Source organism: Conger conger, chromosome 16, assembly GCF_963514075.1.
Source record: "Conger conger chromosome 16, fConCon1.1, whole genome shotgun sequence".
Classification (NCBI taxonomy): domain Eukaryota; kingdom Metazoa; phylum Chordata; class Actinopteri; order Anguilliformes; family Congridae; genus Conger; species Conger conger.
Window position 1 is genome coordinate 16,207,917 of NC_083775.1, and position 21,413 is coordinate 16,229,329.

The 21,413-nt window shown below is 42.3% G+C and overlaps 1 long non-coding RNA gene across 2 annotated transcripts in view; it reads left to right on the plus strand.

Moving 5' to 3' along the window:
• The first annotated feature begins 12,576 nt into the window (after positions 1–12,576).
• Positions 12,577–21,413, plus strand: part of LOC133114851 (uncharacterized) — a 93,203-nt gene continuing 84,366 nt past the window's right edge. For both annotated transcript variants that reach the window (XR_009705584.1, XR_009705583.1), the window contains exons 1-2: positions 12,577–12,651; positions 13,374–13,476. This is a non-coding gene — a long non-coding RNA (uncharacterized LOC133114851). The remainder of the gene's footprint in view (positions 12,652–13,373; positions 13,477–21,413) is intronic.

Genomic DNA, 21,413 nt, shown 5'->3' on the forward strand with positions numbered 1-21,413 from the left:
TCGTACACGCCACCTCCTGGGAAATGAAGGAAGATAAAAAAAAATAAAAAAAAACGACTCAGACACCCCGTGCCCTGAAAGTGCAGACACTGAGACGCGGCCTCTCCCGGCTTGTTTTCCCGTTCCCCTGCTCCATATTAATCGGGGGCCTCCATGAAAATGCGTCCCGGCAGCGGTGCGAGAGCGGGGACACACGGGGATGAATATTGAAAGCCGCGCCGGCCCGCCGCGCTCCCGCGCTGGCCGCAGTTTCGGGTGACAAACACGGAGCGCTCCGGGGCGGGGGATTGATCCATGTTGCATGGGATACGGGGAGTCACGGGCGAGAGGTGAGCTGTTATCTCTGTTCTCTCAGCTCAATAAACAGCAGGCTTTTACGGTCCGCACAATGGAGATACGGCACGAGGCAACGCGCCAACGGTCGATAATTTGTTATCAGAAACATATGCGGTTTATTGTTGTTTTGGCTCTGTACCCCCAGGCGTTGGGTTTGAAATGTGGAGAGGCGGTGTGCAACAGAATCCTAATGTAAAAGCCACACCTCAAATTACCTCTGGACCGTTTGGTAGTTGTTTTGTTTCACTTTGTTGTTTCATGAACTAATGATGCAACAACACAGAGCTGGCCAAGAAACAGCTGGGTGGCCGGTTGTCCGGTTACTTCTGGTCGCGTAAAATGGGGTGACAATGAGAGTTAAAACTAACAGCGTGCACTCCGACCTCATATTCTTTATTTCAAATTCTATGTGTTGGACAGAGCCCAACAACAAAAAATGTCCAAATTCTTATAGACTGCACTATATAGAGTATACATTCCTTTTTTCCAGTTCGTACCATCCTATCTGAACGTTCAACAGGTTGCTGTAACACTTCACTCGTTCCTCATTGGACTCCAGCTTGTCCCGAGAGACCTTCCTTTTGTTGTCTCTGTGTGCGCAGTGGCTCGGCCATTGCTTCCATTCAGCGAGCGAGGAAGGAGAAACCGTGGAGAGAAATGTGATTTCCTGTCCGACTGCACCACGGACTCACAGCCTGAAAGTCTGTTTGCATCCAGCTTTGAATTTAGCATGTTTATTTTTTCATTTTTCATAACCTCCCTTTATGCAGCACATGAAAATTAAATCAAAGCTACAGCCCTTTCATAAATATATGAATGAGTCTTCCTGGCAGTGCTGTCCCCAGTGCTGTCTTTGCATTATATGGTCATTCCAACACTGAAAATCTCATTATGTAAGTGGAGCCCATTGATGGGATGGGTGCTTGCATCCCTATAATTCTCCAAATAGCCTCATATATATACAGTAGAACCGTTGATTGAGAGTTATCTCAGAAGGAATCTCCAGGAATGATAATTACTGTGAATGTGGACATAAATAATCATTTTTCAATGAAACATCCTGTTCTTGGTGAATGTGATGAAGAGCAATGATATTCGGTTGGATTGCTGTATTAGCAGTGCCTGAGCAGGTTTGCAAACCCAGCCAGCTGACAGCGAGTCTCCAGGCTCCCGAGACACACTGCCCCCTATATGTGGTCCACTGCCACTGCAACCCCCCCCAGGTGAGCTCTCTCTGTGAATAATACACCAAAGCTCATTTGAAGACAATGTAGGGCCGGTCAGTGGTCAAACTGGCCCCTGGCTGCCCAAGATTCAAAAGGGTTCAGAATTTAATTTGTCTAATTAGTTTAAGATCCGCTCAAAAACACGGCTACAATTGAGATGTGACGTATCATACGGTAAAGGTCACGTTAGTCTTTTTTGTTTCCAGGCCTGTGACCAGCACAGACACGGTGCTGTTGGAAAGGTGTCTGACACCCTTGGGCTAAAAGGGTGGCAGGATTAAATAAACCCAGACACTTCACACTCCTGGACTTAAGTGACCTTAAGTGTAAGTGTAAGTGCATGTCTAATTTAATTTATTTTGATGGGCTGTGCAAAAACCATGATGCCGAAGCAAAAACAAAAAAGTACCTTGAAACAGAGATGGAAAAATCTTTTTATTTATTTATCTATTGTTCCCGCTCTGGCTACAGACAAAATGGCTCAACATAGATATGAGAGAAAATCAGAGGAATTTGAAAAGTTGTACTACTGAATGTCCCACTTGAAACAAGACCTCTGATTTCACTCTTCCAGAGCTACTATGAAGAAACTGCCAAGAGAAAATAGACAGAGAAGCCAAGCATTTCATCCTGGCCCTATCCAAAATGACAGAAACGCAATCGAGGTTATTGCTGGGGGCACCTCAGCATGTCGCATTGGTAGCATTTTAAGGACAGTGGTAACCTTTATTCTTCACGGTACGTTAACATGCAGGTGAAAACCGGCAGCAAAGCAACATACATAAATTGCATTGCTGCGTTGCATTGCAGTGGTGCCAGTTTTTATTGAAGGCGATTTTGAGGTGTTCGACAGCTATGACACATTGAATGTAATCAGGTTCGCCAAGACAATAGACTACAGCAATCACAGAATAAAGGAGTGTAAAAAAGATGGGATTCTCTGCCACAGAACTCAGTAAAGTGAGAAACGATGGGTGGAAACTCGTCCAAATTATTTGAGAAACGAATTCTGCCAAGCCTCTATTTTTAAAACAAGCGTCTCGCAATGACATAATTGCCAGTAACTGCTTGAGCGTGTGATGTCACGACGGCTCCAGGGAAAAAACGCAAAGGTCTTTAGGTTTTCCCGAGGATAAGACAATGTGCCTGGAAGAGAGAAGCAGTGGTGTCAATGATTAATGGCATTTGGACATAGCGGCCAGTGCAGACATATTCATATTGATCAATGTCAAAATGAATAGCGCATTGCGCCATCTGTCTCAGAGTGGGCAGTATTTATACAGTTGTGTTTCCGTTTCGTGATGCGCCGTAGTGACGTACGAGGGTGAAAGTGAGACCCTTCCATCGGTGGTCATCAACAGGTGGCCATGGTAACGTTACAAAACAGTAGCTCGATGACCAGTATGTTTATGAATCGCCAAAAGACGAACGCCGCGGTGTCGACTTCCGCCGATGTGGAAACGCTGAAAGAAGAATATGATGAATCACTCACAATCTTCGAGAAGAGTTGGTGACTTTAATTACATTTAATTCATTTTAAGATGAAAAGAAATTAATAAAGCCACCCACATATTTCTACACCACTGTGTTGAATTTATTGCATCAATGTTTCAGCTGAGAATAGCCTGAGAAATTGTTTATGTTTGTTCATTTGAAAGAAAACTAGTTATAATTCAACGCAAATGGAAAACACAAAGAGAGCAAAGACAAGGACCCATACAGCTGGATTTAATTATATTGAGATGATTCTAAAATAAACTCACTGAAGTGCCTCGAAAAAAAACCCACCAGCTGCGTGTGGAGTTGCTGTCGCCATCAAACATGTTCTATGTGAGGTAAAACAACGCTTAAAAGTGTATTACACATGAAAGGCTCATCCACATCAGTCCTCTTCTGACGAGCTCAATTTTGTTCCTGTGTGTCAATCTGAACTGGGGTCTCGGAAAGGGACGTTCATTGTCTGCCTGTCTGGGTTTTAAGGGCACTGTGATTAGGTCTGATTTTCTGTGAGGGGTATTTTCTCTCTCTCTGTTTACAGACAGTGCTTGATTCACTCCGGAGAACTATTAAGAACCCTGTGCTGAAATAACACCCAATCCCGATGATGCAGTCGGAAACATAACTCTCTGCAGAATTGCTACAGGCCTCCGCCGGCACAGATGATCACTCATTCTGAGCGTTTGTTCTTCAGTGGACTTATGCTGTATTAAGGTTCACTGATCACTTTTATATTATTTAACATGCCTTCCAACACTCTGCTTTCCCTTTTATTCATGGGAGGGGAAACATAATGCTTCTGCTGGAATAAGAAATGTTTTAGCCTCCAACCCTTAAAATATTGATATCCTGATTGTGACATCATGAGGTCAAAGGTCCTGGGCCTCAACAGAGATATTTTATTCAGTGCTGGGATACTCAAGCGAAGTGTTCACCATGGTTGAAGGTGAAAGAGTTCAGAATAGATATTCATGACGGGGCATTGATAAAGATGGACCTGGCATGGTTTCTACAATGTGTAAATTATGGTACCATTACCAGCAGGTTATCTAACAGACCTAGACATCCAGAGAACAGAAGATGTGGAGGCTTGAGAGTAGGTCTTGGTTAGCAGCCAGAAAATAACTGGCTAAATTATGAAATATAACATGTATTCAGTGGCATGGACCTGATGACCTTCTGGCACTGATGTCTAGACTCTCTTCCCTTGAACCAGGAGCAGCTTGATTGCCCCCAGGCCTATCCCACACACTCTTTTACCTGGGGTGTCCAAAGTGGGCTCAGTTTCCTTGTGGTTGCAATGGAACAACCTGGGAACACTGACCAAAGGAAATAAATCTGACTCTAGCCCAGCCTTGGCTCACACTCCTTTATTCATAATAATAAGACCTGACCAGCATACAAGCCCCAGAGCCCTGTCTGAGGGTTGGCTGGGTGAGGAGGCTCCTCCTTGTTATAAATACATACAGAATTGAATTAATGGTCAGAAAAAAAGATACATTTTTGAATAATTTGTTATTTAGCCGACGCTTTTATCCAAACCGACTTACAGTTGATTAGACTAAGCAGTGGACAATCCCCCCTGGAGCAATGTGGGGTTAAGGTCCTTGCTCAAGGGCCCAACAGCAGTATGGATCTTATCGTGGCTACACCGGGGTTAACGCACCAACCCTCCGGGTCCTAGTGATGTCCTTTGTGACTAGGCTACAGGCTGTTTGTGTGATGAGCAGCAGACATGTGTCTGGACTTTGATCTTCTTGATTGGTCATCAGCTGTACTGCTATGCCCTGGGGGTGGGCTCTTTGCACTCCCCTGATTATCGGGTCTTGCTGAGATGTTCTGTTTCTCCTGTGATTGATGTCACCCTCTTGTTCTTTCAGACTACATCTACATCTGAAGGATCTTGAGATGGAAAAGTTTGGGAACCCCCTCTTAACTAATCCTGCTGAAGTTGTTGTATGTGTTCTACCGGACAAACGGGGGGGCAGTTTGGGTTGCCCATAGCAACGGCAGGTTCTGGAATACAACCCGTGCGGTTAGTTCCTGCTGGCTAAAAAGATGTTACTGCCCAGCTTGTCTGCTCCAGCTGGAGTGACAGATAGCATGCCCAGAGCTAAGAGACATAGGCAGTCCCCCTGATGCATGAGCTGCCATAGCTAATTAGACACCCACAGGTGACAGGGATCAGCCAGGAAGTTGGCAAATTCTGCGCTCAGCTCATAATGTACACACTGTCTCTTTGTTTGACATTTAATTTTCCTTGAAGATGAGAGCTATATTAACCAGAATCTCATTGCATGACATTACAAATGTATCGCTTTCAACGTAAATTTTTTCTTTTTTGTATTAAGATACAAGACATCTATTTTATATTCTTTGTTTCCAACAGCGTGGGTTAGAAATGGGAATAAATGTTGCGTTCCATGTCAATCAGCAAATATTTAAATATCAGTAAATATTTAAAGGGCTTTCTACCTTGAAAGAGCTCTGAATTGTTTTTGATATCTCGCTCCTCAGAGAGATTGCCACATCCTTTTATCTAGTAAACATACAAACAGCATAAGAAATGCACCATACTACTGGAATCGGAAGGGCAGCAAAAGTCTGTGTAAATATATAGATCCAGCCCTTACAGAAAAGCAATATTCTGCGATGTATTCCATAGAGAAAGTAAAAAAGTAATAGATGGAGTGTGTGTAATTGCTGTGTGTGAGCAGGGCCCTTAGCCCCACATTGCCTCAAGGAGAACTGTCCCCTGCTTAGTCTAACCAACTGTAAGTCTCTTTGGATAAAATCGTCATACATGTCATGTAATGTCCAGTTGATTCAGTGTGTGTAGATGTCTGAAAGCGGTAATCATTTCTACATTTGCCCATAAGTTGGTCCAGGCCTGAACAGAAGTTTGTGTACACAAGAACGAGGATTTAGAATGACGGTCAGCTGACTCTCTTCGGTCTAAAGTTTAATAGGTCAAATTTTTTTTTTTTAAAGCAAGCACTGGAAGCGCTGAAAGTTTGTTTGTTTCCCCATTAAAGTTTGATTACACTTTGACATTTCCAGTGGCCTCGAGCTACATTAAGTCATTGGAGATTGGAGATTGTTCCCTAAAAGACCTTTTACAAAAGTAATGTCCACTGAAATATGACATTAAGAATCTTTCATAACAGCAATCTACAACACATTTTTCAGGCGCACTGAAATTGCTATTCTCTCTAACTTCACCTGCAAATTCCCCTAAATAGTTCCTCGAAAGATACCCTTTCCTTATCATAACACCTTCTTATTTCCTTGTGTTCTTCTGCTGGCACTCCTGACAAGAAACTCTGGGCAAACTGTCAGAGTAAGACACGTTTATTTACAGACATGTTTAAAGCAGTAAGCAAGTCAAACAAAAGAATAGGAATGGATGACGTTAGCAAGCTGAGATGTCTAAAAACGTTTTAAAGCTGTCTTTAGAAGCGCCCCAGATGCCCCTAATTGCAGTCTTTCCAAAGATTTATATTCTGAGACTTCTCAGCTGTTCAGTGTAATGAACGAAGGCAGAATCCAATCGGCTTCATCATGTTTAGGCTCTCTTGAGGGGGACTGACTCTCCTCTACTCTCCAGCTACACCCGGCCTGAATCATTAAAAAACAGCAGTTCATTTAAAAAAAACGTCTCAAGACAGGCACTGCAGCCCATTGTGTCTGTGCGGGAAAGAAGCAAAACTGAAAAAACAAGAAAACAAAACAATGAAACACTTTTATGTCTCCTGCAGTAAAAGAAATACCTTCAGGCACCTGCATTAAAATAGTCCAATGCAACTGCTGGTGGGTTGCCATGACAATATAACTCAAGGGGAATTATTTTCTGTTTGTATACAGTACATAAACTATACATCATAGTATACATCGTTCCTCTTTGTACTACAGCCTGGAACTCAACAGTTAAACAGTTAAAGTCCCTCATGGCGTTCGCCCGCGGCTCCACACTGGACCTTTGCTCTCGGCCGTGTGATTGGCCGGCTGTTACCGGGCGCCGGCGGCAGTTGGCGGCGTTCCCGCCGGGCCGCGAGGGAGGGTTTCGGTTGGCCAGGGCTCAACAGCGCACCGCTACATCTGTTCCTCCTGACGACTCGACGGGCGTGCGCGGGGCCACCAGATGCTGGTGGCGAGAGACGCGCGTCGAGAAGCGAGCTGAAGGTTGTTGCTGGCTAGCAGTGGAGAGCTTTGGAGGATTGCGCTGTGGCGGAGGAGGAGAAGCGGCTGCTACAATCCGCGGTGACCCTGTCCTGTCGTTTCTCTGTGCGTGACCCGTTAGCCGGGGCTGCATTTAGGCCTGGAGAGCCCCTCCAGACTCCGCTGATGAGTCACCTGGCCGATAAACAGCATTTAAGTGTCTCGCAATTTCTCTGTGACAGGAGAGGGCATGAACACATCTCTGGCTTGCTGAAGCGGAGCAGAAATAGCATGAAGTCATTATGTGTTAACTGGAAGTGCCTGGGAATCTAAGGACTGATATCTGTGTGTGTGTGTGTGTGTGTGTTTGTGTGTGTGTGTGTGTGGAGGGGAGGTTGGTTGCTAGAATTTTCGTTCTGTCACTTTTACTCCACATACCTTGTTTTGACTGCTGGCATCCTATTTTTAGATACTTGCATCAAGATTGCTGGAATTTATTGCAGATGCAGTGTATGTAGACGTGTTTCAGATGAAGGGTGTGCCATTGCAGTGAGTACAAGCAGTTCTGTGTTCATGTAGTTTGTGTACATGCAGTGTAGATGCAGTTTGTGTTCATGTAGTATGTGCTGATGCAGTTTTCATACATATACAGTATATATACATATACTATAGTCTTGATAATTAATAGCTAAAAGTGGTAAACCTAAATAACGAAAAGGGAGAGCGAGAAGAGAATATGGCTCAAAGTAGATGAGTCTCAAGAAGATTATTCAAATGATGATTCGTATGGTGATTCAAATGGCGATTCTGATGAGATGACGACGTCCAGCTGTTATATAGTCGTGCATCTTTTAATCCCACGTCGCGTCGCGATCCCTCGTCTCCGGGCGACGTAAAGGCATCCTGGTCTCCGCAGCATCTGCATGGCCAGGTGGTTCCTCCGCGACGGTCGTCATGGGCATCCACCAAGGCAGGTCACCCGGCAACAGGATGCACTCCTACCTGTATAGGGAAAAACCAGCACGCGGCAATACCCAGCCAAAAACTCCAAACAGTACCCTTAAAATTACATCCCTAGATCTAACCTTATAATACACTGGGATGTAACACCCCCACCCTTAAGACAATAAATACATCCTTATTTATTGTCACATTCGTATGTACGGGACAATGCGTCGCCTTTACATTATTACTGTGGTTGTGTGTTAAATGTTACGAACTTTTACACCCATTTGTCTTTGTTACATTGTTGGGTTTCCGTTTCGTAACAGTGTAGATGAAGTGTGTTTAGATACAGTGTACAATGTAACACTCTTCTGCTTACTGTACGTGGGAAGAGAGAAGTGGGGCTATTTTTGGCGCCCGTACTGTTATGTTTCGGGAGGCTATTACGTTTAGTCATGGTGTCACTACGCCTGCCCTTCAGCCATCTGATGGACAAATTACACTCCAGATCCTCGCCACTGACGGAGATAAAACACACCGGTGATGTTTGAACACAGGACTATGTTGAGTATGATTTTGGAGCAGGTTCAAATATAAGAAATGTGGGATAAGAATCTCAAGTGAAAAGCCTTTACTTGGGCTGCTAAGTTACAACCTTACAGCAAAGGTCCTGAGAAATGAGCAAGAGCTGCGCTTCTAAGTCCCTAATATCCTCTTTCTTATTTCTGGAGTGGGGTGATAAACAGCTGTCTGGCAGCAGAGATATGACTTTGTGGTGTGCGGGACTGAATGCAGTTTTCATAACGCCAAACTGTGTAAAGTGGCGAGCGTCCATGTTGTGTTTTTCCTGCAGATAGCAGATGGGACCGTGGGCTTTGTGCTGAGGGTGGCAGGCATAACAGACGGACCTCTGAACATGTTCCTATTGATCATTCCTCTTACCCTTATGGCAAAGCTGAACTTCTCTTTTTGCCTCTTGACATTGAATTCCATTGAATTCCAAATGTGGTGAGTCTCTCTCGCTCTCTCTCTCTCTCTCTCTCTCTCTCTCTCTCTCTCTCTTCCTCCCTCTCTCCTTTCTCTCCTATCCCTTTCCTCCCTCCCTGTCTCTCAATTGGTTGAGAAGTTCTAGGAGCCGTTCGTGAAATGCAAGCAGATGGATAGTTCTGTAAAGGCCATTAACAATTGGTTGTCATGGTGACGGAGGCCTCATGGTGGGCCACGGCCGTCCTCATCCCTACAGTAAGAGTCCCATTCCACTGGCCAGGCGCAGCAGCTCAAACTGGCCTGGCTCTACTGACCACCCTCCCTCACGCTCAACCCATGGTTGGCCAACGACTGTTCCACAAATCCCATAACACACGCTTTTGGAATCTTACCCCGATTCATCTTCACCCCTCTCTGTACTCCATTCTCTTTCACAGTTGATCCATGGCCTCTTCTGTGTATCCTACACTCTGACAGATAATCGAAAAGTTATGAAGTTTGAGTCTTCACAGGCGAGGTATGAATGTGGTCAACCACTGTTTGACAAAAATAATAAAAATTCCCTGCAAAGGCAAGAGATTTCATTCTGAAGGCTGTGCAGGAGTTTTGGACATGGATGTGAACGGTCTTAAAAAGTGTGTACAGGAATTGAAATTTGAATTAATAAAAGTTAACTTGTTTGGATGTTTTTCAGAAGTAGGAGGTTCATGATAGATGAACTTCATCTATTGATCATTGTGTACGTAATATTAGTCCCAGTGTGTACATTTGAGAAAATTTAGAAAATCAATTTAGAAAATCGATGATGTATGGAATAGCTTGCTAGGATTTGTTATTGGGCTAGATTCTTGAATCAATTAAGACTAATCTGGATATGAGTCTAATCTTTAGTGATAATCACATTTCAGTTGTATTAAAATTTCATAATATTTCCATTTATCTTTAATGCGGTTCACAAGTTTTAAATTGTATTTTTATTAATGTCAAAATGTCCGACTAACACATTTACTGTTGTTTTTGCTTCATGTTTTTCTTAAGTTGTTTAATTAGATATGCAATTGATATCTTCCTACATTTGTTGTTCATGTTTCTATTGGTTTGTTTGTTTCTTTGTGTGATTTTATTCTGTTAAAATGCTGCTAATATAATTGATTTATTTTCATTTTTTAGATATCTGGGCAATTGTGAGCCAAGGTAGACTGAATGGACTGTTCCCATCTGCAGTTGTAATGGTCTGCAGGTACCAGGTCGAGGGGTGTTGTAGTATAAATGATACCATTTGCCTCCATTTTGCTTGGTGTCTGAAGCAATGTTCCTTCTCCAAGCACTGGGAGAATGAGAAGCAGTTTGAGATTAGTTCTTCCCTCTGGCACAGTTCCTCAATTAGTTATACCCATTAACATACCACCAGGAAATGGTCCACCAACTGAAGTCAAATTTATCTCAACTACAGGTATGGCAAAAGCAGAAATACATTTGTTGAGAAAATGTACGTTTTCATATTGAAATGGGAAAATATTAATATTAACTGAAGCTAACTCTTTCGTCTTAAAATGTGATGAGAAAAAAAAAACCCTCAGTGCTTCCTCTAAAACGTCTAAACAAAAATCAATCACAGTAACAGGACTACCTTTCTCAGGAATTCCTCCCTTTAACAAACGTGTGCTTTTACATGTAGCCCATTGCAAAGGACTACTTCTAGATTCGAGAGCTGTTTGCCGATACCCTTGCGACTGTTCTCGCTCGCTGCGAGTGACGTCTTCTAAATGGACTTGTTTCTGGTTTATGGCAGCAAGCGTTACCGCCCACCGCTGAGCACTGGGACCGCACTGGGTGTCTGCCAAGAAGATGAACAAAAGCGAGTAATGGAAACGGGCTGGGAGTCAGCCCTCAGCCTGAAACTTCAGTCACACAAAGCATTTCTGATCGTCTGTCCACCTCAACACTCCTCACACAGGGGAGGGGGGTATTTTATTTCCTGATTCCTTATAAAGCAGGAGAAAGTGACTGCCGAAACATTTGTGTTTTGTGTGTTTCATACATGCATACATACATACATACATACATGTATTAAATTATAATTTTGTTTTTTCAAAAAGGTCCTGTCTGTTGTGTCTTCATTATATTTTTGGAGCATTCAGCACCCAATTATCAGCACTGAACTTATGTCTTTATCCTTATTAAAGAATCCCAGGGGGTTATTTCATTCCAGTTACATTCTAGGTGTTTCACCATCTTAAGTATAATACACAAGGAAGTATAGTATAATACTACATTTTAAGCTGTAGTATAATGGAGAATAGACTGGGGTTGTAACTCAAAGGTTCAATTCCCCAATGGGGCCTGCCATTGTACCCTTGAACAAGGTCCGCTAACCGTGTTAGCAAATACCCAACTGTGTAAATGACTGTATGTAAGAAGAATATAAGCTGTGTATGTTGCACTGTATAAAAATATCTGCTATATGCTCTAAATGTAAGTGTATTAGGCTCATGAGTGACTTGCTGGTAACTTCAAAACCACTTTATTTAAAGTATTGTTGGTGGTTCAACTGTCATGGTCTACTCTAATAAATTGTGTAATCTAAAAGGGTTAGTTGTGGATGAAAATTTTTTCATAGCCAAGTGCTATATTTTTTCAGTCAGGTTTCAGTACAGGGATGGAAGATGGGTCTCGCAACCAGCATTGACAGTTCTTGGATGGTAAAACTGGTCTCAGTTCAGAGTCAGTTTATAGAGGCTTTGTTGGACATTTTGTCGTGAAACAGTATGACTTTAAGTTGTACTGGCCTTTTAAAACTATTTTTGCGTGATGCAACATGCATTTAAGTTGGAGAGAGGGTAAGAGGTTGTAATTGGTGGGGAAGACCTCTGGGCCGTTTAAAGGGAATTGTTAACCAAATCAATGTCAGTTTGAGGTGAAAGCAATACCAGCGCTGAAGTATCTGTTTATCGCTATGACCTTTTCAAATGCAGTAAAGCTTCCGTGATTAATGGCAGTTGGTGGCGAGCCCCGTTTCCTTGCCATCAGATCGCAGCATCTGTTCCATTGTGTCTGCAGTCAAATTAGCGGCTTTATGGAGTTCTGGCCGCTGCTCGTGCACACCAGCTTGTTTTTTTTGTTTTTTGTTTTTTTGTCCGGCGAATCTCATGAGTAAGAATACATATTTTAACGATTTATGTGAAGATATGCGGTTAAGCTAGTGACCATTGTGGCCGCGTTTAATCAAGAAGTGAACCTCAGTGGGTCTACACTGACACTGGATAGGCCACTCTTACTTTTCTTATAGGGCTGCTTGATCGATGGCGATGGTTAGGATACAATCTTTCGGCCACGGAGGACACGTGATTGCATAGCGCACCTGCCTAACCTTTTCAAACAGACGTTTAATCAAAGACGCGTCCTACTCAGTTCCACCCCTCCCATTGCAGTCCTATTGAAGTTGACGTGTGCAGACGACACAGCCGCTGAAATGAAACGAGTGTCTGGGCGATAAATACCGGTAGAACATTTATACTCCATTTTCACCCTCTCTGTCTAGTCCCTTTAGCGAAGAGACACAACAAAGCACTGGGCTGGAATTAATTTGCCGTCGGAAACGCAGGAAAGGAAATTAAAATCTAACCGATGTGGAGAGGCTGATATGCCTTGACCCACTGTTAGAATGAGTGTTCAATGGTGCGGAAGGAGCTCCCATAGATAGTGTCAACTTTTGAGGCTGGTTCATACAATCAGCGAAATGTCTCTCAAGGTTTTCAGAAGCGTGCCTTCGATATTGAGGGGAGGTAATAAACAGGAAAGACAACGATCTCTGTACATGCGCCGCTTGTTAATTAGCCTACGAGGGGACGCAGACTTAACCTTCAGGGACTTCGTTGAATGTGAAAATTATGTTATAAATGTTTCCTCCAAATAACAAGCAACAGGAACAAATGTATAATTAAAAGTTTCAAAGAGGCACAAAATAACTATATACAACGTGTTTTAAAAGTGTGGATGCCCTACATGAGAATATAAGAATCGTAGCACGAATAGTAGCTTCTTGTTAATCTATACCGGCTATACATCTGTTCTCCATTCAATGATGCGGAATAAACCACTTATGTGATTGAACTGTACGTCCCAGATATCGGGTACACATGCAGAACTAATCAATAATGATCTGCACGACGCAAAATACGTGAATATTACCATGCCACTTTTTTGTTCGTTTGGGCACAATAGCGGTGCACTACATGCACTAAATCCAAACCGGTGCTGCGGAGTCTGCAGACCTCGAGAGCGGAAGGCAGCACAGTCACCGGGGGAAATGCAAGGCGCTCAAGAGGTAGGCACATGAAATAATGAAATAAAAACACCAGCCTATATTCCGAAGACATTTTAGCCAAATACTTTTATTTGTTTATTCTGTATTTATATAAAGCACATTACAAAGTCAGTGCGTGCGTTTTTTGATTCATCACGTTAAGGGATTGATTCGGACGTTGTAAATATCCTAGTGGCAGGGTAGAAAGGGGCGTTATAGTTTTTAAGGGGCGATTGGCCGTGGGAAGATTAATTGCACGAACTGCAAAATGTCCGTGTCTCACTTTGGGGAGGGCTCTATACATCACCCACCCGTCTGAAACCGATGCGGTTGCTTCAGTATGATTTGCAACCCAGAAACACCAGAGTTAATCCTTTGTATACGATGGAAAAAATGTATACATGTTATTTTGCATGTACTGTCCAAAACGTTCACACCATTAATAAAGATGAGCAAAGAACGCTTTATATAATAAACAACTAATCTGTATTATCTATTATATAAAATGGGTATCCTTTACGAGCAGTGATCAAATCTGGACTTTGAATCCAAATCCAGCCGAGGTTTAATTTTCTCCCAGGTAATTAGCTGAACAATTGGTGCTCGTGATTGGCGAGACTGTCTTCACGCCTGACTCCCAGGTAAAGGGATAGCCATCAGTTGTCAAACCTCTATTTTATGGTACCTGCTAATAAAAAATAAAGGGGATATGCGTCCCCTTTATTCTCAGCCCTCTGCACCCTCCCTCGAGCACGACAGGTGCTCAAAGTGAGAAAATGGCGCACTAAGTTGAAAAACGTTTTGCAACACCCAGTTATTACACCGCATTTTACGTGGATGACTGAAATGAAAGCTAATGACTGCAGCGGGAATAATAATACAAATAATTTTGAGAAACAAATAAAATAAAATCCTTAAACGAAATCTTTTATTATTGTTGTTCTTATCAAATATTCCCAGCCTCGTGTAAAATTGTAGATATGTTCGGAGGGGGACTGTATGTACAGGTATATTTATGCATTCCCGAGTTCGCTCTGATGTTAATGGCCATTTTGGTTAGTGGAACTGTGCAGTTGGTTTTGCTGTGTTGGTGCCCTGTGAAAAAGTAAGAATTGCTCCAGAAGATCACTTCACTTGAAAGGGCCCTTGCTGCTATCTCCGAATGAACCTTTCATTATAGAGGGTTCTTCAGAGATACACTGAGGACCTTTCTCTTTCAAATCATGAGGAAAAAACTTTAGGCAGTTAATGAAGCAGGACCAAATCCATTTCCGTCTCAAATTAAAAACATGATTTGGACTGCTGCTCTAAAGTTGCTGTGCAAAACCAAAAACAGATGTCCTTTCCAAAAGATATTATGGATGTTTTTATTCAGTGATTCAAAAATATTGATTCTGGTGTTAAGATGCCAAATTGTGTACCAAACTGATTGAAAACGTGGATAGCTGAAGCTTTCTTGTCTTGTATAAGACATTGGGGGCGACAGTGGCTCAGGCGGTAAGAGCAGTTGTCTGGCCGGGGTGTGTCGAAGTGTCCTTGAGCAAGACACCTAAGCTCTAAATGCTCCTGATGGGCTGGTTGGTGCCTTGCATGGCAACCAATCGCCATTGGTGTGTGAGTGTGTGTATGAATGGATGAATGAGAAGCATCAATCGTACAGCGCTTTGGATGAAGGTGCTATATAAATGCCAACCATTTCCCATTTGTATAAGTACAGCATGGTGGTGCAGTGGATAGCATTGCAATTTCACAGTAAGATTTATTTTATTATTATTTTTGAAATGGGAATGAATTGATCAATGTCTGATCGATCCGGTACTTTGGCTAATGGAGAGGGGCCATCATAATATGCTTCAAGGTTTATTGCAAGTGACAGTTGATAATTGAAAATGGCCGAGGAGATGAAGGATAGTCCGCTGGCAGGACTTCATTATCGAGCTCATTGCTCTGGTTTGATCAGCCGCGCCTTCTTCAGCATCCTAAATTGGAGGTATTGATTATGTCCAGAATAGATAAATGGAAAGCAGTCATCATTAGTAGTTGAATCCGTTAGAATCGTTTCCACGGCTTTCTTAAACCCATGTATTACTCATGAATCCTGGCCAGGACCTGTCTGTGTGGGCGGCCTGTAGCGTAGTGGTTAAGGTAAATGCCTGGGACAGGCAAGGTCGGTGGTTCTAATCCCGGTGTAGCCACAATAAGATCTGCACAGCCATTGGGCCCTTCAGCAAGGCCCTTAACCCTGCATTGCTCCAGGAGAGGACTGTCTCCTGCTTAGTCCAATCAACTGTACGTTGCTCTGGATAAGAGCGTCTGCCAAATGCCAATAATGTAATGTAATGTAATGATGCTGTAGCACAGTTGCGTTGGTTTTTTTCCATGGAACAGTTTGATGTGGAAATGAATAATTTCATTTGTTGTCATACTTTTGCTTTGGTATATGTTATATGTATTATTATTTTTTAAAGAACAAAAGGAGCTTAATACTAGAAAAATTTCTAATTTACACTTGCTTTACGCGAACGGGACCAAACGTTTTCTTCAAATTAATTCCTTCACCATCATATTTTAAGATCAAAGCCTAGTTATCTCTGATGGTCACCTCAAACAACCATGTAATGTCTGCAGAATTCATACAGTGTATGCAGTTATATTATCACCATATTTCTGTATTAATTTAGATATCTCCGCAGTTGTAAGTGATAACATAATTGCAAAACCGCAAATAGGCCTGACCTTTTTGTGGTGGAAATGGATTACATGCATTCTACCAGGTGTGTTCTAATCAAGTCTTTCCCTGATTGGCTGGCCATATGTGTTGGAGTTTAGTGATTTCCGGTTTCTTTGCTGCTGTTGTTTTGTGCTGGCAGAGTAATTAATCTTTGCCACCTTAGCCTGGAGCCACATAGTCTGTGATCGGTTTATCCGTTTTCAACATCGCTGAATTAATTGGGTTTTATGCTCACTTTTGATGCTGAGATGTAAAGAAGATGAACATTTGAGTGTGCGAATTGTCATTCTCCTGGCTGACTGTGCCTATGGAGACAATAGAAAAGAGCATCTCTGAGTGTGTGCATTTTGTAATTCTCTTACCCATCTGTGCTTTTGTGGACTATAAAAATGAGCATATCTGAAGGTGTGAATTTTGTCATTCTCTTGGCTAACTGTGCCTATGGAGACTATGAAAATGAGCATCTCTGAGCGTGTGAATTTTGTCATTCTCTTGGCTGACTGTGGCTATGGAGACACTGTCCAATTAAGATGCTGGTCACTGAAGCTCTGGCTTGCGGAGGCTGTCACCCAGTGAAACGCTCAACAAAGTCCGAGTCAATATTTTTAACTTGGAGGCTTTTAAAGTTCAGAGTGGGGGCAGTCCCTTATCATTTGAGAACCCTGCAGGTAGGCATTGGGACAGGGCCCAGGTCCTGTTTACTGTTCACTTAATTGCTCTTTCTGCCTTTTGGATTCTGGGAGATGGGCTCTGTTTGTGGAGATTGTTTGAAAGTGATGGTGTGTGAGTTGAAAACTGGTTCTCTCAAAAACCTGGCCCCCCTCTGCCATGAAAGTCTGTCTGCACTGTTTAGATCAGATTGATAAAGTTTAGCCCTCATCCAGGTCAGGAGCCTATCCTAAATTGAATTGGTTTTACTCCTGCGTGGTGCCGGCTGCAATAGGGAATTCGTAGCAGTACCACACAAGTTTGAGTTGAGCTCTGGGTCCACTTCCTGAGTCCAGATTTAACACACTCCACCAGAAGTAAATAAAAAGAACAGTCAGCCATGTGTTGACCTGATTGCAGCTTTTGTCAGCCATTATCAACCAGTTGAATTGATCTTCTTAACGTGTCGTGTCAGCTATGCGGGTAAAATCATCGGTAATGGCACTCCAGTTCAACTATGGCTTTTAATTGTTCATAATTACGGAGCACCCAGCTGGATGGGCCTCTCGTACCCTGTAAAGCCTTTGAGTGTACTTTTGTGTGTTTGACTTGCAGTGCTGTGTGCAGTTAAGCGCTTCGTTCGTTTTCATCACTTCCTGACACGTTAACTCCAGCACTAAAAGGCCTACTTGACTGTTCTATATTCCCACCCTCTAATACTCTAATGTGTTTTTCTGGGGGGGGGGGTTTGGAGGCAGGGAGTGTCTAGCATTAACCAGTTTGATTGCATTTTATCGTCTCACTTTTCACCATTCTGCGAGGCTCAACTGGCAGGGCAGACTTGAGTGAATGTAACGGCCTTTTCAGATGAAGCTGGGTTGCCTGCCAGGTGCTGGAGGGCGAGACTCTTCTTTTAAATACATTTTTTAATTGGTTGGACATGAGGTCATTCTATAACATTCAGTGTCAGGTTGATTAGGTTAATCGCATACATTATGTTCGCGTTGATATTCACAGTAAGGCTTCACAATTAGCTTGCTGCTGTCTCTAGAGCCATTATGTTATGTCATTCTCTCTCTGGGGTCACATGTATAACCCGCTTGTCTCAGTAACTCTCTCCTTTTTCTTTTAGTCATCTTTGTGTAACTGTCATTCTTTCCACACAGTGTGTATTTTTTGCAATGTCAATCCATGGGTTCTTTTAATAATCAGCGACTTGCCTTTCTGCCACGAAAATGATTGCCTGTCACAGATGATCTTGTATCATGGTCTACCTAGCAAATATACTAGTGAATACCAGATTAATTTGTGTATCGGTCCAGAATGACTTCAAGACTAGGCCAGTCCAAAAAACTTTAACCTTGTCCACAGTCGCTCCAGCGTTATGTCTGAGTGCCAGTTTGTTTTGATTTTTGTTTAAGAGGAATGAAAAGTCTGGTGGAGATAATCTGTGTGTGAATAATATTTGCCCGTTCCAATTGAGAATTATGGAAATGGGACTTTTGTTGGTTTTTTGTTTTGTACATTTTATTTTGAATATTTCTTCATCAATTGGATGATAAGCGTTGCATTGTTCTCCTTGTTATCCCGAAATGACATGCATTGATATACATTTGTGAGTTGAGAGTCACTTTGCATTATTGCCCTTCACTAATGTAGATATCTAACAAAAACAAAACGTCTCCCAGGCCGAATACTTTACGATGAAGTAATAACAATAACAGCCTCTTCTAAATGCTAGAGTTTCTGGGATATAATCCAGCTCGTATGCTAGCCACCTTATCATTTTAAGGCCTGTTACATGGTTAGATTCTTGTTATATTGTAGATGGCTCACAGTTGCAGGTTCTTGCTAGGAGGTACCAGGAGGTATAACAATGTTAGCTGTGGATTTTTCACATGAAAAACTGCAGCAGTAGCTTTCTACTTACTCTAGTTCTAGCTGAGTTTGCTGTTGACTTTGACAAAGGATGACATGAAATAAAAATGGGCAGGAATCCTCGAGTGGAGTCAGAATGAGTCAGTTTTGCCATCCAGGAAAAGCACTGTGCGTGACAATACCACACACAGCTGACTAAAATTATTTGAATCATTTTTTATTTTTTAAACTTGTCTCTCCTTAATTATAATCCCTTACGATCATGCAGTAGAACGTATTGCGAGCACAGTTCATTTTACATTTTCATTCTACGTTTCATTGCATTTAATTCTAAGCGCATTCGAGAAGAAAAAAAGGAAAAATGGGGGTAAAAATAAAATGACTTTTGAGAATCATCGCAAGGGAAAAGGAAACAAAAATAACATACTCACTTGCACTTATCTACGTATATTTATGATTAGTTCTATGTGATCATACACATATAGAATTGATCTGATATGTGGTATAACAATCTGTATCTTTATATAATTACGCACAAATGTATACAAAAATGGATGTATGTTGTCAACCAACCAACTCGGTTGGTATTATGGTGATACGCTGCGCTGTAGGCTTGCAGAAAGGTTAAAGGTGAAGTTGGTGGGTTCTGCACAAGTTTTTGTCAGCTGGGACAACCGTTTCTCATTGAGCATTGGATTCATCCAGGTGGTCTTTTTTTGTTAAATGAATGGTACATTCAAATATAGGGGTTTTGCTTTGATTAAACCAGGGAATTGCTTTTACTTTTTCATTATAAAACCTTTTGCAGACGGCTGAAATATCAGCCACTACCTGAATTTCTATTTATTTTGTTAAATTCCCAGCAGTTTAGGCATTCATTCACTGAGCTAGAAACATGTCATAGCAAATAGGACCACTGGCTTCGATTGACTTGAAGACTATCTGTGATTTTGTAAATAACAGTCAGTACATTGCCACACTTGTAATTATCTTATCTGTACTTGCAGTGCTTCTTGGGCTGATCTTGAAGATGAATATATTTCCGTTGCAGGGCCTGTTCACGGTCCTGCGGAAAATCATCGCGAAATGAAATCATATGCGAGTGATGAACATGCGTGTCAGGTCAATAGCATCTTAGAGCAGGAAGGAGATCTCTATTTCTGGAACCTTGCTTGTTCCTGTTACATCCCATCTCGCGGGCTTAATTTGTCGGTTCACGGAATTACTGGTCTAAATTTACACGGCTGCATTTCCCAAGATGCTTTGCAATGTTCAGGTGTTGGGAACATGCTCAGTTATAGGGTGTGTTTTATTAGTCATTAGTCTTCATTAGATTCCATGGGATGAATTTGCTGGACTCAGGGTTTGAGCCCCACCCCATCCCCACTGGATGTGACTCCAGTTTTTCACGATACCCCCCCCCCCTCCAGATGGGGATATTATAGCATATTTTTGCATTATAGGCATCTGACTCTTATCCAGAGTGACATACAACAAAGTGCATAACCATAACCAGAGACAAGTGCACTGAAACGCCCTAGAGGGAAGTACAGTTTGCGTTGTGCTGTATAAAAAAACAGTTTTAGATCTAAATATAATCCATTGTCAGATAAATCAAATGGGCCCTAGTCCTTATCTTTATCGTACTCTTAGCACTTGAAATTGTACTTCCCTCTAGGGTCTTTCAGCACACTTGTTCCTGGTTATCGGTATGCACTTTGCACTTGTTGTACGTCGCTCTGGATAAGAGCGTCTGACATGCCAATAATGTACTGTATGGTTTCAAGTGCTAGGAATGACCGCAAAGATAAGGACTTTGGCCATCAGTTAATCTGATGACAAGGCATTATGGGCTGGTTTCATGGGCACAGATTAAGTTCAGTCCTGGATTTAATTGAGTTCTGTATGGTGAATCTCCAGTCAGTATTGAAATGAGTCTCGGGCTAGCCTTAATCTGTTTCTGTGAAACTGGCACTATTTTACTGAGGCATGGTGCACTGAACATTTAGGGCGGCCTGTAGCGTAGTGGTTAAGGCAAAAGACTGGGACAGGCAAGGTTGGGGGTTTGAATCCCAGTGTAGCCACAATAAGATCCCCTGAGCAATGCAGGGTTGTCTCATTAACTGTACGTCGCTCTGGATAAGAGCCTCTGCCAAAATGGCAATAATATAATGTAATCTTAGGGGGATGTTCATTTGACCCTGGATATGTGAGGCAAAAGTGCCACTCTCTATCGATCTTCTTATTATTTTACATACTTAGTAATCATCTTTCACTTTACGCTTGATTTCCGTGATGCCACAACATAAAACTGTCCAAAAAGACAGAAAAGACTTTCACGCAGCACTGCAGCTTATTCCAGCTATAGCGCTATGTATAGTAGTACTTGACTCTCGCGTGCGGGTTCCTTTGAACTGTTGACCAGCAGAGAGGACCCAAAATGGTAAACAACATCGCTGTTTGACAGAAATAAAAGACCGTGGCCATAGCTTTCACAAGGTTTATGAACTTGCCCTCTTGTTTGTAAATGTGTTTAAGCCTGCTGTTTGTAATTTATTGTATATGAACGTGGTATCGCCGGCGACAGCTGTGGTGTTATGTTCAAACTTTGCCCACCCAGAGGAATCATCTGCCAATCCAACAAACTCTGAAAAAAATCATCGTTATAGCTATTTTTGAGCATTCGTAGTTTTCTGTCATT